At 46.9% G+C, this 19,875-nt stretch overlaps 1 protein-coding gene across 1 annotated transcript in view; it reads right to left on the reverse strand.

The window, feature by feature from the left end:
* Positions 1 to 19,875, reverse strand: part of AHCYL1 (adenosylhomocysteinase like 1) — an 810,468-nt gene that overhangs the window by 656,459 nt on the left and 134,134 nt on the right. The window lies entirely within an intron of this gene.

The raw sequence follows: 19,875 nt of genomic DNA on the forward strand, positions 1-19,875 counted from the left end.
TCCTCCTTCCTGTAGGCGACTAAGCTTAATCGCCTTCAGGAAGTGGCTGCTGTAGGCGATCGCCTAGGACACGTCACAGGTCCTAGGCAATCTCCTGGCCAATTACACGGCGCGGCGCGCCGCTCGCGCATGCACAGTGCCGCTCGCGCATGCGCAGTGGGTGCCCGGCCGTGAAGCCGAAAGCTGTCACGGCCGGGTGCCCACACTGAAAATGAAGACGCCGGCCGGGGAGGGGGGAGAGGAGCGGAGCCCCGGCCGGCGCGTCGCTGGAGCGCTGGAGCAGGTAAGTGCCTGTTTATTAAAAGCCAGCAGCTACACTTTTTGTTGCTGCTGACTTTTAATAAACATACAAATGGCTGGAACTCCCCTTTAAGAGAGACACATCTAAGTATGCAGACATCCGAGGTAAAGCTGTCTACATAGACCATCCCCACACCGCCGGCTCTTAACACTGTCAGTCTGCAATCGTGACCAGGAAGACTACCCTGCAGTTGAGCGATCTGAAAGCGAGGCTTGAACCGCTCATAGAGCACAGCGTGGAGAAGATGACATCAACGGTGGTGCAGGGGACAGTCTGTGGACAGCTTTTCCCGGGATCCCTGCATTCTTAAAATGTGCCTCTTTTAATCATCAACCATGTGAGTTGCTAAAGTTGTACCTTCATTTAATGTAACCATATTGCTACACTTAGAGATGCCTCTCTTCTCTTGTATACTTTGTTGTGTTTTTAAAAAAAAAGTACCAGGGTCATGACTGCAGCTAGAACCACTGAAACTAAAGGACAAACGGGTAAGTCCAAGTGATTTAGGGAGGACCCACTAAAAATACAGCAAACAGTATCTGAAAGAATCTAGGTAAAGAGCCCCCTAATATTTACACTGTTTTGTGCTATTACTCCTTCAAATATATTATTGCTCTGTAGTTAAAAGGGTAGTAAAGCTTTGTGTTTTTTCAGCTGCGTTGCTTTCCCCCAGCTCTGGTCGGCTATTCATTGGATGATTGATAGCAGCGCAGCCATTGGTTCCCCCTGCTGTCAATCAATGACGTGGTGTGTCGGGGAGCGAGGCCGAGTGATACACTATGGTCACCGACTGTATCACACAGGAGCGTGCCCGCAAGGTAACCCCTCTCGGGGGAGAGCTTCCCAGAGGGGTTCAGCTCTTGCAGGGAGGAGCCGCGAGAGCCATCGTGGGACCCCAGAAGAGGACGTTCAGGGCCACTTTGTGCAAAACGAACTGCACATTGGAGGCAAGTATGACATGTTTGTTATTTCTTTTTTTTAAAAACCTGAACCTTTAGTATGACTTTAAGACCCCTTTCACACTGTGCCGTTTTTCAGGCGCTTAAAAAATCGCCTGAAAAAAGCTGCATCTGCAATCCCAATGTGAAAGCCCGAGTGCTTTCACACTAAAGCGCCTGAAAAACGTCCCCAGTGTGAAAGGGGTCTTAGCGTTAAAAAAAAAAAGCACCTGTAATGTGCCTGAAAGAAGCCTCATCTGCAATCCCAATGTGAAAGCCTGAGTGCTTTCACACTGAGGCGCTGCGCTGGCAGGGCATAAAAATGTCCTGCAAGCAGCTTCTTTGCACTGCTTTAGGGGTGCCCCTTCCCATTGAGGCGCTTTTTTTTTTGAGGCGCTTGTCCCTCTTCTTTTGTTTATCCACTTAAAGACCTTAGGTGTTTTTCAGATTTGGTGTTTGCAAGACTAAAACAGTTTTTTCTGCTAGAAAATTACTTAAAACCCCCAAACACTATATATATTTTTTTTCTAACACCCTAGAGAATAAAATGGCGTCCATCGCAATACTTTTTGTCACACCGTATTTGCGCAGCGGTCTTACAAGCGCACTTTTTTTGGAAAAAATTCACTTTTTTGAATTAAAAAATAAGACAACAATAAATTTGGCCCAATTTTTTTTATATATTGTGAAAGATAATGTTACGCCGAGTAAAATGATACCCAACATGTCACGCTTTAAAATTGCGCCTGCTCGTGGCATGGCGTCAAACTTTTACCCTTAAAAATCTAGATAGGCGACGTTTAAAAAATTCTATAAGTTGCATTTTTTGAGCTACAGAGTAGCTCTAGGGCTATAATTATTGCTCTCGCTCTAACGATCGCGGCGATACCTCACTTGTGCAATTTGAACACAGTTTTCATATGCGGGCGCTACTCGCGTATGCGTTCGCTTCTGCGCGCGAGCTCGTCGGGACGGGGCGCTTTAAAAAAAACTTTTTTTTGTTTTCTTATTTAATTTTATTGATTTTATTATTTTTTACACAAAAATATAAAAAAAAAATGATCACTTTTATTCCTATTACAAGGAATGTAAACATCCCTTGTAATAGAAAAAAGCATGACAGGTCCTCTTAAATATGAGATCTGGGGTCAAAAAGACCTCAGATCTCATATTTAGGCTTCAATGCAAGAAAATAAAAAAAAAGGAAAATTTGTCATTTAAAAAAATGACAAAAAAAAAATTGTCTCTTTAAGAGGCTGGGCGGGACTGACGTTTTGACGTCACTTCCGCCCAGCAGAGCTATGAGGACGGGTGGGGGCCATCTTGCCCTCACTCAAGTCCTCACTCTCCAGGCGGCAGCATCGGATCTCCTCCGCCGCTACCGCGGTAAGCGGCGGAGGGCGCGGAAAAGCGGCGGGAGGGGGGGGCCCCCTCTCCCGCCACCGATAACGGCGATCTCGCGGCGAATCCGCCGCGGAGACCGCCGTTATCGTTTACACGGCCGCCCGCTGAAAACATGGATATCTCAGTTGTGGCAGCAGCTGCTGCCGTTACTGAGATATCCATGTTTAAAAAGAGGACGTACATTTACAATACGTGGGTCGGGAAGTGGTTATAGTGCAATAAATAAACACCGCAGAGGTGATCAAATACCACCAAAAGAAAGCTCCATTTGTGGGGAAAAAATTATAAAACATTTCATTTGGGTACAGCATTGCATGACCGCGCAATTGTCATTCAATGTATGACAGCGCTGAAAAATGGCTTGGGCAGGAAGGGGGTGAAAGTGCCCTGTAGGCAAGTGGTTAACTACTAAATTGCACCTGGGTTGCCCCCTATCAGGACAGGCGCCTCCAAAAGAAGTTGTGTACTGTTTGGCATAGCAGCCTGGAACTTGTATATTGTCTTACCCAGATTTCCCTGTTTTAGGAGCAGGAGCTGGCCATTTGGAGTTAGGCATACTCTTGTGCCCAATTGCCCAATTGTAAGAGCCTCAAGCATTGGGCTAAGGCTTTGAGAAGTGAAAGTGTACACGCCCACTGGTAGCATAGGCGCTTGTGGGGATATTAACCACTTAACAACCGCGCTATAGCTGAATGGCAGCTACAGCTCGGCTTGATAACTCTGGGAGGGCGAACTATGGCGTCCTCCCAGAATCAGGCATGCACACGGGAGCATCACAGATCGCGGTAAATGGTGTGCAACTTTTTTCAGAAAAAGTTATTTATCGAGCCGCATAATACAAATAAAGTATAATAAAATATCACTCAAGTATGACTCGTCAACATTACTATTATCATCATTATATAGGTGTTATTACTAGCATATGAATACAAGTATTACATAATAAAGAGCATACCAATAACATAATACTTGAATATAATCAAAATGTTCAAAAATAAAATATTTCCACATCTTAGCATGGCGGCTTTTAAAAGAAGAAGAAAAAAAATAAGATTTTATGCTCACCGTAAAATCTCTTTCTCTGAGTTCATGGACGTTAATCTTGACTTAGTGGGTATTAGCCTTCCATTAGGAGTTGACTAGGCAGAAACGTATCTAAAAGGTTAACTTATCATACACACCCTATAGCCCCGCCCAAGGGGTGGGCCCTCTGGGTATAACCCCTCTCTCTGCATCTTGCAGATCAGTTCGTCAAAAAGTAGTACAAACATAAAAAGGAGGGGAGGGTGCTGTGTCCATCCATGAACTCAGAGAAAGAAATTTAACGGTGAGCATAAAATCCTATTTTCTCTTTTGTTCATGGACGGACACAACCTTAATATTGACTTAGTGGGACGTCCCAAAGCAGTGTCAAAATGAGGGGTGGGAACAGCAAAAAAAAATTAAAGTTCACCCCAAAACAGAGCTCCTCAACTGAGGAGTTGTAACTCTAAACAGCCAATTGCAAAACTTTGCGGCCGAAGAAGCATCCGAAGATGCACTCACATAAACTTGTAAAGTTTAGTGAAAGTGTGACCGGGGGCGACCAGGCCGTCGTCTTACACACCTGGGAAACAGACACTTGATGCCAGAAAGCCCAAGAGGCACCATTGCCCTAGTTGAATGCATCGTGATAGGGAGGCGCCCGACCCTTTATGGCGTAAGCCTGATCAGGATCTGTCGGGTCCACCTTGAAATGGTGGCCGATGAGACCGCTGGGCCCTTCTTGGGACCAGCCACCGAAACAAACAGTGAGTCTGAATTCCGGAACGGAGCAGTAACAGACAAGTATATTCTCGGAGCTCAGACCGCGTCCGAGGAATGCCACGTCCTCTCCTTAGGATTCGACGGATGAGGACACAAGTATGACAGTACAATGTCTTCCTAGATTAGCCAGTACTGACACTACGGCGCCACTAACGCGTCTGTCGCGTCCGCCCATGGGTCACCTGACCTGGCCACAAACCTCAATACCTTCCAATTGAGTCGAGACGCCAGGAGATCTACGTCTGGCGTGCCCCCTCTTGGGCAAAGGAGCTAAAAAAACACCCGGGTGCAGAGGTCATTCTTCTTGGTCCAGCATCTGGCAACACAGGTAGTCCGCCTGCCAGTTTTCCACACCCGGAATGTATAAGGCCGACAGTGCCGGTATGCTACTTTCTGCCCACCTTAGGATGTCAGCGACTTCTGACGCTGCAGCCGAGCTACTTGTTCCTCCTTGATGGTTGAAATATGCCACCGCCGTGGCGTTGTCCAACTGAATCCTGACTGGACACCCTTGTAGCCTCTGAGACCATGTGGAGAGGCACAGCCTGATCGCCTGAAGTTCCAGGACCTTGATCGGCAAAAGGGAGTCCTCTGGAGACCAGCGACCCTGGGTCGACTGAACCCCCGACTCTCCCACTGGTAAGGCTGACGTTCGTCATGATGACTTTCCAGTGATAAAGGAAGCAACGACTTCCTGGGCAGAAATGCCGGTGAGGTCAGCCACCACACCAGGGAGGCCTGGCCAGGTGGCTCACCCGGATCTGATAATCCAGGGATGCTGGGCACTAGTCCCATCTGGACAGAATCTACCTTCTGTAGCACTCGCGTGTGAGATAGCGCCTCTGGTACCGCCTCGAAGTAGGCCACCATGAAACCCGGGACTCACATGCAAAGCAGAGTGACAACCCTTCTGGGATGTCAACTACCGTACCGCAGCCCGAAGGTCTGCAACTTTTCCACAGGGAAGCAAACCTTTGCCTCTGAGGAGTTCAGAATCAATCCCAGATACAATAGGCATTGAGTCGTTACCATTACTGACTTCTGAATGTTCAGTAGCCACCAAAGTGTCTGAGGGCCTGAGTTATAGACACGCTCACCTCTAATTCCGAGGCTGAAGTGGCCCTCAGAAGCAGGTCGTCCAAGTAGCCCACGACAGCGATACCACGTTGTCTTCGTAGGGCGAGAATTGAGGCAATCACCTTGGAGAACACTCTTGGTGCTGATGCCAGGCCATGGGGGGGAACCACAATTTAATAGTGGTCTTCCCCGACCGAAAAGTGCAGAAGTTTCTGATGCTTTGTGCATATGGGAACATGTAGATAGGCATCCCTGATGTCCATGGATGCCAGAAGGTCCCCCGGCTGGAGGGTAGTAATGACAGAGCGGATTTATCCCCTCCGGAATCCTTATACCTTCATGAAGCAATTGAGGGCCCAGAGTTCCAGGATAGGACGAACGCCCTCCTTCTTTGGTACAATGAACAGATTGGAGTGAAACCCCTGAAACCGATCCTGTACTAGGACAGGGATAACCACCCCACGTTCCAGCAGGTCCGAGGAGCCGGTAGTAGCTGGAGGTTGGAGGGAAAAATCTGTTTGGTGGGCAAGATAGGAGCTATATCTTGTACCCTAAAGAGACTACCTCGCAAACCTATCGGTCGGGAACCCGAATGGGTCACGAATTCGTGAAGACGTCCCCCCACCCGAGGGATGGGTGGGGGCGCACCCTCATGTGGATGTGGTCTTGTTAAGGGGTTTGTTGGGTTGCGAAACCAGGGACGTCTCTGTCCCTGAGCAGGCGTTCGTTTGGCCTGTGGTTTTCTTCCCGCAGTGCTGGGCGGGTGAAAAAAAACGCTTGGGTGCGGTAAAGAAGGGCCCCTGTCGCCGACGTGGCTCCTTTCCATTATAGGTCTGTGGGAGCAAGGTGCTCTTACCTCCTGTGGCATCCTTAATAATGCCATCCAGGCAAGCTCCAAGAGTCTATCGCTTTTAAGGGGCAGGTCCCTTCTTGGAAGCTTGGTCCGCTGACCAATTCTTCAACCACAGTAGACGGCGCAACACCACAGCCTGAGCAGAAGCTCTGGCCAGCAGAGGAATAGTGTCCAAGGCTGATTCACACACGAATTTTAGGCCCTGTACCAGTTGTTCTGCTAGGGCTACCTCGTGGGTGGAAGCGTGATGTGTTTGTAACCCATTGAGCAGTAACTTTGCCCACTCCGTGAGTGTCTGGGACACCAGCGCCCCAACTATGGTTGGGCGTACCGCTGAACCTACTACAGTGTATAGGTTACGGGATATTGACTCTGCCTTCTTGTCCGCCGGGTCCTTGAAGGCAGGAGCCCCCTCCACCGGAAGGGTGGTCAGCTTGTTTAGTCTGGACACAGGAGGGTCCGCTGTGGGGGGCGAGGTCCATTTCTTTAAGAAACTCTCCTCCAGTGGGTAACGTACCACTAGGTTTTTAGGTACATCCTTGTATAAAAATGTGTCTAAATAAGACACACAAGGGAACACCTTAGCAGTGCGGGTCACCTTACGGAACCCAAAGGGGACCGGCGCTTCTGTTGCTTCTACAGAGCCCTCTACCTTTAGGGTATCTCGCACTGTGGTGATAAGGTCACTCACCAGAGCCTTCTCGTGAGCTGACCTGGGTCCAGAGTCATCCTCACTGTCTGGCCGCTCTAGGTCTGCACCGTCAGATACCTCAGAGTCGGGGTCCTGAGTGGTAGCTAGACCTGGCTCCGTATCTGAGTTGTCCCCAGACGATGGCGGGGGGAGGGAGCGCTTTCAAGCCCCCGTTCTTCCACGCGCTGATTCCACCTTGGCAATGAAGGCCTCTAGGATTGCCGACATAGCATCCACCGATACATCGGGTACAGGGGCATCAATTGCCAGCTCAGGTGTTTCAGGGAAAGAAACGTTTCTGACGCCATGCTGCCCACAGGCTTGACACAGGGATTCCAAGCAAGGTGGACAACCCACCCTTCTAACTGCAACAGAGATGAGGGGTACCCCCCAGAGGACTCACCACCCTGGAACCAGCAGTGCAGTGCCGTTTAGCTGAGCAGCTTCTTGTCCGCTGAATATAACTGTCAGTCTGCTGAATGGCTGCTATCTACAAGGCTGTAGTCCTTATCAGCTTGTTTGCTAGTCAGCAGTCTGTGTCTGTTTGGCTGCTGAGCCTGCATACTGAGGCCCCAAAAGCATGGCCACCAGTACTGTAATACTTGCATAGGCTACAAAAAAATGGCCGCCCGAGGGACCTAGAGGCCACGTTTCATGGGGAGATGTGGCTGTGGAAAGCCTAAGCGCCCTTCTTGTGGGCGCACCGCGCAGGCCCCCTGAGCGGCCAGGAGACGCGGTACAGCCCCCCTTGGGCGTGGTGTAAGCAACACCTCCAGCGCTGGGCGGCTACAAGAAAATAGCCCGCCGTAGTGCATATAGACCCCCAGAAGTATGGCCGCCGAGCACTGAGTAGAGGCCAAGTGGCTACAAGAAAATGGCCGCCGTAGTGTATATAGACCCCAGAAGTATGGCCGCCGAGCTCTGAATGAGGCTACAAGAAAATGGCAGCCAGGTATACAAACAATCCAGCATGGTACAAAACACACAGCAGCAGAATCTCATATGCAGCTCTCTACATTGAAAGAGGAAGCAGCAGCTGACAACATAGACACAGGTAAGCAATATCTTATGCACTTATAGTTTATATTGGTTCTCAGGTGGGGCTCCCCAGCGGCAACCCCCCACCTCAGCAGTCTAGAGAGGAGGGAAGGGGAGGGAGGAAGGGAAATAAATAGCCCTTTACTCATCTCTCCAGGGATGCCCAACTCTGTTTTTCTTGCCGGTTTCATGTGGTTTCATGCTGGAAAGCATCCAGGACAGTGAATCTTCCGCTTGGTAACGGAGATGACTGTCGGGACAGGCTACTGCGACTCGTCCCTGCAGACTGGTAGCATGTCGTGGACGACCCCAGCGCGCAGCTACGGTCGGCATATGCTCGATGGCTGAAACTGGGAAGAATACAAGGATCCAAGATCCAAACCTGTCGCCCAGTCGGCAGTTGCTCGAAGATCGCAGGAAAAAAATTAAAATTAAAAAATCCAGCATCTTGAACTAACAGCTCCACGCCATGGGCCTGAAGGGGCCATGTCTCTCCTGAAACTAGGCAGATAAAAGCTGATCTGCGAGATGCAGAGAGAGGGGTTTATACCCAGAGGGGCCCGCCCCCTGGGCGGGGCTATAGGGTGTGTATGATAAGTTAACCTTTTAGATAAGTTTCTGCCTAGTCAACTCCTAATGGAAGGCTAATACCCACTAAGTCAAGATTAAGGCTGTGTCGTCCATGAACGAAAGATAAACTCAAACCAAACCCTGTATAAATTATCCCAGTTGTTTATATTGCATAGATTATATAGTACACCAGTGCAACTTTTTAAATGGGGTTGCAGAAATCTCCCCTTTGCCCTAATGTGAAAGACAATAAGGGGATTTGGCTCATTTGCTATTTGGCTCATTTGCTATGGAGATGCCCACAAGCTCGCCCCCCCGCTTGCCCCCGACTCCTGCGCATGTGCCCGGCGGGCTGCGATCCACCGCCGGGAACCCACACTTGCTCTTTACAGAGCGAGGACTGGGAGCTGTGTGTGTAAACTCACAGCTCCCGGTCCTGTCAGGGGGAGAAATCCCTAACCGTCTGTTCATACAATGTATGAACAGCGATCAGACATTTCCCTCAGTCAGTCCACCCCCCCTTCAGTTAGAACACACCCAGGGAACATACTTGACCCCTTCCCGCCCACTAGTGTTAACCCCTTCCTGCCAGTGGCATTTTTACAGTACTGATCGCTATAAAATGCCAATGGTCCCACAAAAGTGTCAAAAGTGTCGAAGTGTCCGCCATAATGTCGCAGTACCGAAAAAAATTGCTGATCGCCGCCATTACTAGTAATAAAAATGCCATAAAACTATGCCCTATTTTGTAGGCGCTACAACTTTTATGCAAAACCAATCAATAAACGCTTATTGCGTTATTACGTATAGGCCTAAACTGAGGAAAAAAATAGTGTTTTTATATATTTTTGGGGATATTTATTACAGCAAAAAGTAAAAAATATTATAATTTTTTTCAAAATTGTCGCTCTATTTTTGTTTATAGTTGCAAAAAAAAAAAACCGTAGAGGTGATCAAATACCCCCCAAAGGAAAGCTCTATTTGTGGGAAAAAAGGACGCCAATTTTGTTATGGGAGCCATGTCGCACGACCGCGCAAATGTCCAGTTAAAGTGACGCAGTGCCCGAATTGCAAAAAGGGGCCCGGTCATTGGGCAGCAATATGGTCCGGGGCTGAAGTGGTTAAGAGGCTCCTCTGTGCTCCACTCATTACCTGTATTAATGGCACCTGTATACAAACTCAAACAGTCACACTCCAAACTCCACTATGGTGAAGACCAAAGAGCTGTCGAAACCAGAAACAAAATTGTAGACCTGCACCAGGCTGGGAAGACTGAATCTGCAATAGGCATACAGCTTGGTATAAAGAAATCAACTTGGGAGCAATAATTATAAAATGGAAAGACATACAAGACCCACTTATCTCTCTCGATCTGGAACTCCAAAATCTCACCCCATGGTGTCAAAATGATCACAAGCACGGTGAGCAAAAATCCCAGAACCACATGGGGGGACCTAGTGAATGCCCTGCAAATAGCTGGGACCACCGTAACAAAGGCTACCATCAGAACACAAACAGGTTTGCTAGAGAGCCTTTGGATGATCCAGAAGAGGATTGGGAGAAATGTCATATTGTCAGATGAAACCAAAGTAGAACTGTTTTGTAGAAACCCCAACTCGTTGTGTTTGGAGGAGAGAGTATGCGAGTTGCAGCCAAAGAACACCATACCTACTGTGAAGGGGTGGCAACATCATGCTTTGGGGCTGTTTTCCTGCAAAGGGAAACAGGACAACTGATCCGTGTACATGAGAATGAATGGGGCCATGTATCATGAGATTTTGAGTGCAAACCTCCTCCCATCAGCAAAGGGCATTGAAGAATGAAACGTGGCTGGGTCTTTCAGCATGACAATGATCCCAAACACACCGTCAAGGCAATGAAGGAGTGGCTTGTAAGAAGCATTTCAAGGTCCTGGAGTGGCCTAGCCAGTCTCCAGATCTCAACCCCATAGAAAACCTTTGGAGGGAGTTGAAAGTCCGTGTTGCCCAGCGACAGCCCCAAAACATCACTGCTTTAGAGGAGATCTGCATGGAGTAATGGGCCAACATACCAGCAACAGTGTATGACAACCTTGTGAAGACTTACAGAAAACTTTTGACATTTGTTATTGCCAACAAAGGATATATAACAAAGTATTGAGATGAACTTTTGATATTGACCAAATACTTATTTTTCACCATAATTTGCAAATACATTCTTTCCAAATCAGACAAAGTGATTGTCTGAATTTGTTTCCACATTTTGTCTCTCGTAGTTGAGGTATACCTATGATGACAATTACAGGCCTCTCTCATTTTTTTAAGTGTGAGAACTTGCACAATTGGTGGCTGACTAAATACTTTTTTGCCCCACTGTATGAGGGTGAGACAGAGCTCAAGGGTATTGATTGTAAACATAGGTCCCATACCTCACCTCCAAGATCACCTAGGTCCTTGCTCCCATTTATTCCTACATGATAACTGAGAGGAGTCCTATATAGTAGCAACCAAAACTGTATAGATTCTGAAAATCATATATTTTTTATTACTCTCCAGCATCACCTCCTCAAGCGGGGCATGCGCTGCCAATATCACAAGATAAGTTAGTGTTTGAGCCTGCAGAGCATGCCCCATAACTGAAGATGGCGGTAAATTGCTGTCTAGGTAAAGCAAACTCCTCTTGTAATTCCAGAAAGGACAATACATTCTGAGAATATAATTGAGAAAAATATTGTATACCCCCAGATTCCAAAAATGTAAAACCCTCCAGCTCATACAACTCCTCTCAAAAGAAGGGTTATGTCACAAGGGAGTCTCTCTAAGATGACCAACAATTCCCAGCTGTCATTTATCGTATACCAGAGTGTTTTTCATCAAAACAAAAGTAGGACCATCGTGCGAAATGTTGGAAAATTCCCTTTCTAATCTGATAGAAGTATGGTATTCGAGAAGTTACCGGAAGAAGCTTGTCAATTGGGTCCTGCGTGTCTTGTATTTCCCATCTCCCAAGGTGCTGAAGGGAGATGCTAAATAGTAACATTTTGGAACAGGTACCTCCCTGATCTTTCCCATCCTATATAGTGTAGCCAATTTTATTCTGGCAGATTTCTTTCCCCAAATTAGACCTTAAACAGGGTTTCAATACGTAGAAACCAATTTCGAGGTATCCACTGTGGACTATTGTGAAAAAAAATATAGCAGTTGCGGGGCCCAAACCATTTTTTATTAGGTTTACTCTACCAATTACATGTAAAAAGGAAGCTTGCACCATGCAGTGCATTTAAGCTATAGTGTTTAAGAAGGGGGAGCAGGTTAAGTTGTAAATACTCTGAAGAGTCCATCGTAACCTGCACTCCCAAATATTTGAAGAATGTACTGTATTTATTGGCGTATAACACACACCCCAATTTTTAGAGGGAGATTTAAGGAAAATAGGTTTCATAGCCCCTCTACAGTACAGTCCCCCTCCAAAGTAGACAGCCCCACTCCCCCTGCACTGTAAACCTCCCCCATTCAGTATACAGCCCACATCCTGTATACACCCTTCTTTCCAGTCACAGCCCCCCATCTCCTGCACAGTACACAGCCCCCCTCCCCCTGCACAGTACACAACCCCCTGCACAGCCCCAGTCATCCTCTGACACTGACACAGGAGGAGCAGTGTATGAGAAGGGGCTGGCAAGTGATTTTTTTCTCTCAACTTTGGACTATACAGAATGTGATCTGTCTAAGGTCTCTCTCAGGGGCCCTACATTTAAGATCTGAGGAGGAAGGAAGAGGGGCTCTACGCAGAAATGTAGCAATGGTGAAAGAAGTTCCTTTGGGGACTTAGCTTCTCAAAATGACAGACTTCTTAAACTACTGGTAACGTATTTGTTAATTTACCTTTTGTGGTAAAGGAATGGTTTTGCATATACATGAACTAAAACCATTTAAATATATATAGAAGGGCAACTTGGAGTTATATTATTTTTAACTGCAGTATGAAATTATATTCTAAATATTAAGAGACATACACAAATTTTGTTGTCTTTAAAAAGCTAAATGCCAACAGTTGTACAATGGTTTTAGTGTGATGCCTGTGTAAAATAGACTCTCTCTAAATTTAAAATAAGCCTTGATTATATTGTCAAGCTGTATGCACAATATAACAATTTTTGTTTGTGCATTTAAGAGTGTAAGTGAGAAGGTCTGTTTGTTTTGAGAAGCAATAACATAGGGGTAGATTTACAAAGACTTACGACGGGCGTATCAGTAGATACGCCGTCGTAAGTCCGAATCCCCGCCGTCGCAACTTTAAGCTTTTGCTTAAACTGAGATACGCTTAAATGTTGCTAAGATACGACCGGCGTAAGTCTCCTACGCCGTCGTATCTTAACTGCATATTCACGCTGGCCGCTAGGGGCGTGTACGCTGATTTACATGGCGCAGCCAATGTTAAGTATGGACGTCGGAACCGCGTACATTTTTTTTTTCAAAATTTACGTTGTTTGCGTAACTCGTCCGTGAATGGGGCTGGCCGTAATTTACGTTCACGTCGAAAGCATGACGATTTGCCAACGTCATTTGGAGCATGCGCACTGGGATACATCCACGGACGGCGCATGCGCCGTTCGTTAGAAACATCAAATACGTGGGGTCACTAGTATTTTACATAGAACACGCCCCCAACCAGCCTATTTTGAATTAGGCGGGCTTAAGCCGGCCCAGTTACACTGCGCCGCCGTAAGTTACAGCGCAAGTTCTTTGTGAATACAGGACCTGCTGCTCTAACTTACGGCGGCATAGTGTATCTGAGATACGCTACGCCGGCCGAAATCTACGTGAATCTAGCCCATAGTGTCAATGTAAACCAGAGTATTTAAATAAAGCTGTGAAGTCACGGGAGGCTATTCACTAAGAGTTACCAAGTTTTAAATGTACAGGTATCATTTAAGTATAAGAACTGTGAATATGTCTTGTACTATAGAGCTTGCATAGAAATGTATGATTATCTGAACACTAATCACCATTTATCTCTGATTGTAGAAGTACATCATTTATTTGTTTTATCACGAATTATACCTGATAATAATTTTGCACTGTATCTTTAGTCAATAAATTATATATATATATATATATATATATATATATATATATATATATATATATATATATTAAGCAATATTAATTTGGATTACTTGTCTTCAAACTAGCACGGATAAAAAGAACTTAGAATTTCTTGTTTGATATTGTAGGAAGTTGTAAATCTCCCAAAATCAAAGATTTGCATATTTACATAAATACAATACTATTTTAATATTGCAGTATAAACATTCTGACAGTCCTACTCTTGTAAGGGAGGATATAACCCTATAGTTCTGAATAAAGAAGGCTGTGGCCGTCAATGAACTCAGAGAAACAGATTTTACAGTAAGTCAAAAATCCTATTTTAACTTGTAAATACCAAGTCTGAAAAAAATAAGATTTTTTTGTACTCACCATAAAATCCTTGTCTCTGTCGTCCATGGACAGACACAGCTCCTTAAATCTTGACAAGTGGGTTATGTTCCTGTTCTATAGGAGAGGACTAGGCAGAACATGTTAGATATTTAAAAACATGTTATATTTAAATACATGTTACTTTAAACAGAGTTGAACAGCCATGGTGCGGTCCCTCCAGACATAACCCTCCGGATCACGGGCTGTCAGTCTACCCTCACCTCCAATATTGACTCTCTCCAGCTGGAGGTGAGTCTTATGAGGAAGGATTATGACAAAATCAGGGGCCGGCTAGATGAGGTGGAGCGCCGGGCGGGCGCCACGGAGGACACTGTCAGGAATCACTCGGCCACCCTGCATACTGTCCAAGTGAGGCTGAAACATCTTGAATCCTGTGCTGAAGATACCGAAAACCGTAACAGGCGTAACAATCTTCGGATTGTTGGCCTGCCAGAGGGAGTGGAGGGACCGGACACCATGGCCTACACAGAGCAGCTCCTCCGTACCCTCTTCCCGCAGGTGGCCTTCTCGCCTCACTTTGTAGTGGAGAGGGCTCACAGAATGCCGTCTCATCGTGGACCTCCGGGGGCACCTCCCCGCACCTTCATCTTTAAACTGCTAAATTTCAGGGACCAGGACTTGATCCTCTGAGAGGCTAGGAAGTTGGAAGCTATCCACCATGAAGCAGCACGCCTGATGCTCTTCCTGGACTTCTCCGTAGAGACGCAGAGACACAGCAAATCCTTTGACGAGGTTAAGCAGTCCCTACGCTCTCGGAACAAAGTACAGCATGCTCTTCCCTTTCCCGCCTGAGAGTGGTTGACGGGGAGTCGACCCGCTTCTTTACATCGCCGGAGGATGCTGCACAGTGGGTGAATACCTTGCCCAGAGCCTGATGCCAGTCTCTGGGCTGCTGCAACGTCAGTCTGTGAGTACTTTTGCTGTGGGTCCTTTTTATTTCTCTCCCCCTGCACTTTCCCGAACTGGACTGTATGCCCTGTTGGCATGGCTCTATGGGAGAGATCTTCCTCTGTGCATTTGTGACTGCCTTTTGGGGGGGCTGGGGCCCTGTAGAGGGTGACTGCTCCGCTCTTCGGGGCCTCCGGGATGCCATACTTTCCCTGACCTCCGGGGCCTCTATGGATCCACCTCTCTGTCTGCCCTCTTTTTCCCCGCTTTCTCCCCGGTGGGCCGCTCCCTCTCCCCATCCCGCGGCCAGGGGACCTCAACTACCATTTTGTTCTGTGTTGATTATGTTCTAAGCCTGGATTGCCTCTTGACTGCTCAGAAGGGGACTGGACCCATCCGGGTTCTGGGGGAGCCTGATACGGAGAGATACTGACCCAGTAAGTTTCTTTTGCTGGACTAGTGACCTCGCTGAGATCCCATAGAGACTTATTTTTTTTATTACCTCATTAAGGTTTAAAGCAAGTGCCCCCGACTCGGTTTGGGGTGATAAGGTATCGATAGCTCTGCCCCGTTGGTGGCGCCTCTGCAGTGTACCTCAGCGCCTTCGACTGGGGTGAAACCACCAACTTGTCTGTTGTTCATGACCCTCAGTGGTTGATAAACCATGTTTGATTTTGGGATCCATATGCATCACGGTTGGGGTGGCTGCATAGGGTGGAGGGGAGTTGGGGTTTTTGTTTTTGTGTTATGTTTTTTTGTTTTGTATGTTCATATGTTTTTTGAAGGAATTTACATTTTGTGTGGATAGGGACTTATGTATGAGAGGGCGATCTCACCTCCTTGCTGGCCTTCCCCTGTGCTGGGGTTGGGTTGGAGGGAGGAGCTCCCTGTAATATGTTTCAGCTTCCTGACATGGCTCCTTTGACCTTGGTCTCTTGGAATGTCAGGGGGATGAACTCCCCTGTTAAGAGGATGCTGGTCTTCAAATTTCTTAAAGACTACAACCCGCATATTTGCTTATTTCAAGAGACACATTTGGTAGGGGGTAGGATCCTTAGTCTCAAAAAGCCATGGGTGGGACACTGCTATCACTCCACGTACACCTTGCGTGCCCGTGGAGTTAGTATCCTAAAACGCAAGTCCATGCCTTTCACTTTACTCGATTTAAAGTTGGATTCTGAGGGCTGATATGTAGTGGTACATGATCTGTATACACTCCAAGGAGTGTGTTTCCTTAGTGGGACTTTAAATTGGGAGGACTTGGTTAATTAAGTGATTAAACAAGTCACAAGGTATTCAAAAAATATAAATTAGTTTTATTGACAAAAAATATATATATATGTATGGAAAATTTTACATTATTGGTAGTTAAGGCTACACTACACATTGGAACGCATCCAAGAGATCAACAGGGCATAACAGGAAGGGACAGCACAAAGTGGGAGGCAAACAATTATTATGTTGAGAACACTGACAACACATAGATAAAAAAGATGATGCAGAGCCCAGTTCTGTCTATAGGGTGAAGACAGATAACCTAACGTTTTAACGTTTCGAGGCGTCTTAATAGGACCTCTTCTTCAGGGGTGAGGATTGCGGTGTATGTTGACAGCAAGATCTATATATTAAGAACAAAATACAGACAAGAAAGAACAGAAAAAATGATCGTAAAAATGCATACTCGGTATAAAGTTTAACAACCTATTGCTCTCTATGCACAGAATGCGACATGACCATACATTTGGGGGGAAAGGTGATCCACAGCCAAGCACTGAGTACTGTAGTGGTGCATGCAACTGTGGATGGCCTCCTCTTGGTGCTGGTAGGCTTGTATATCCCTCCCCCTGCTACGATGGGACTCCTCGCCAGGATCGCGCAGATTGTTGCCGAATTTCCAGCAGCTGCAGTGATCCTGGCCGGAGACTTTAATATGGTCCCTTGTCCGAATGTTGACAAATTGGCTTCCGATCCGGCACTAGACTCTCCACTTTCCCGATGGGCCTCGGTGCTGGCTGTTGAGCCGTTCCCCGCGATCATCCGATCCTCCACGACGAAATGGCTGGCATTTCGGTGCCTCCCCTGGTAGAAAAGATATCCATGTACGCGGACGACACCTTATTATATCTGGGTGACTCCCATGCTTCCCTGGTGGTGGTCCTTGAGATTTTTGAGGGGTTCGGCAGGTCCTCGGGCATTAAAATCAATTGGTGCAAATCGGTGCTCTTTCCCCTGCGCCCGATGGCTCCTCCTCTCGGGTTACCGAGCCCCTCTTCAGTGGGTAGATCAATTTAAGTACCTAGGTATACATGTCCAGAGGCGCCTGCCGGACTACTTGGAAACCAATGTCTGCCCAATTCTACAGAATTTCCTCCGCAAGTGTGCTACGTGGAAGACCCTGCCGCTTACGCCGGTGGGTAGGGTAAACTTAGTGAAAATGTCCTTCCTTCTTAAGTTCCTATAGGTATTTAGACACACCCCTGTAAGTATCTTCAACTCCTTTTTTGGTGCACTGGATAGGGCCGTTGGGGCATTCGTGTGGCAGAGAGGGGTGCCCAGATCCACACTTCAGCTCTCAGTGTCGGGGGGTGGCCTGGCGTTACCCAACTTCAAGAAGTATTATTGGGCGGCGGTCTTGGTCTCGGTGAGGTGGTGGTTCATACAGGATCGATCCAATCCCGCAGTGAACCTTGAGGCGGCAATATTAGGATCCTATGCGGAACTCAGTATATAGAGGGCCCCGTTCTAATATTCATATCACCACTCCCATGAGAACCACGGTCGGGGTCTGGCGAAGGGTCACGGGGTCTCTGCTAGAGCCCCGGACCTACTTTCCCTATACTCCCCTATAGGGGAATCCAGAGCTGCCCCATTGAGGACCGTGCATGACCTGCAGGCGTGGGCGAGTCACGGGGTCAAGACTCTCCGGGATGTCATGCCTGGAGGTTGTCTTCTCCCCTTCAGTGAGCTAAAGAGTAAATTCTCACTACCTCCATGAAGAAGGATGTGGGGGTTTTAGTTGATCATAAGCTCAATAATGGCATGCAATGCCAAGCTGCGGTTTCCAAAGCGAGCAAAGTCCTTTCTTGTATTAAGAGAGGTATGGACTCCAGAGACAGAGATATAATTTTGCCCCTGTACAAATCATTAGTAAGACCTCATCTGGAATATGCAGTTCAGTTTTGGGCACCAGTTCTCAAAAAGGACATCGGAGAACTGGAGAAAGTGCAGAGAAGGACAACCAAACTGATAAGAGGCATGGAGGAGCTCAGCTATGAGGAAAGATTAGAGGAACTGAATTTATTCACTCTTGAGAAGAGGAGAATAAGGGGGGATATGATCAACATGTACAAATATATAAGAGGTCCATACAGTGAACTTGGTGTTGAGTTATTCACTTTACGGTCAACACTGAGGACAAGGGGGCACTCTTTACGTCTAGAGGAAAAGAGATTTCACCTCCAAATACGGAAAGGTTTTTTCACAGTAAGAGCTGTGAAAATGTGGAACAGACTCCCTCCAGAGGAGGTTCTGGCCAGCTCAGTAGATTGCTTTAAGAAAGGCCTGGATTCTTTCCTAAATGTACAGAATATAACTGAGTACTAAGATTTGTAGGTAAAGTTGATCCAAGGTAAATCCGATTGCCTCTCGGGGGATCAGGAAGGAATTTTTTCCCCTGCTGTAGCAAATTGGATCATGCTCTGCTGGGGTTTTTTGCCTTCCTCTGGATCAACTGTGGGTATGGAGTTGGGTGTATAGGATTTTACTGTGTTTTTTATTTTGTTTTTTTATTTTTTGTGGTTGAACTGGATGGACTTGTGTCTTTTTTCAACCTGACTAACTATGTAACTATGTAACTATGTACTTTAGGTTTTTGCAGCTCTGCCATGCGGTTAGGACCCAGTTCCCAGAGACGGTTACCTTGGCTCCACACACAGTTGAGCGATTTTTAACGGCTTCCATTATAGACAGAACGCTCTCATCTATATACTTTAGACTCACTTGTGCTGGCAATAGCAGTGCTGTTAGGTTGTTCAATGCCTGGCAGAGAGATATACCAAATTTGACGTAGGAAGATTGGTCCGAGGGCATCAACAATACATCCCATTGATGATAGCAGCTAAGGATCGTTTTGTCCAGATGAAATTCCTTCATAGGGTGTATTACACGGCGCAAAGACTGTCGGACGTTTATCGTCTGGCTGACGACCGATGTCCGCGCTGTAGGGGGGACATGAGCAATTTCATACATATGGTGTGGGACTGCCCCCAGATACAGGGGTTCTGGCGTGCTGTGGTTGCTATTATTGATTCGATTAGTGGACACCCGTTGGGCTTGATCCCCTGATCCTTTTGTTAGGGGTGACTGATAATCAAAATAACCTAGCATAGGTAGGTAGGTTAACTGGAAAAGGCCCGAGCCGCCTCGAGCCTCTGCTTGGAAGGAGTTGGTGAATGTTCCTCTTCCCTTGTATAAGCTGACATACAGTATATGGGCCGTAATTGTCCTAATAAGTTCCAAAAAAGATGGTCAAGATGGGTGGAGGCCAGACACCTTACGGTGTAGAATGTGGGTATGAGCCCTGGTCCCGATACTTAACTATTCCCTCTTCCCCTCTTTCCCCCCCCTCTCTCCCTTCTCAGACCCTGTGGTTCTGAGCTGTAATTTTATCCTTCTCCCCTGGTTGAGTGGGTTTCTGGGTGGTCCTGTTAGTTGGGCGTGTGGCTGCCCTCGGCACTTACGATCTAGCTTTCTTTTTCTACTGTTCAGCTTAGGTTTGAGATCCAGGATTTGACTGCTTCATTACAGTACGGCCATACTGGGAGATATAT

Source organism: Rana temporaria, chromosome 2, assembly GCF_905171775.1.
Source record: "Rana temporaria chromosome 2, aRanTem1.1, whole genome shotgun sequence".
Lineage (NCBI taxonomy): Eukaryota > Metazoa > Chordata > Amphibia > Anura > Ranidae > Rana > Rana temporaria.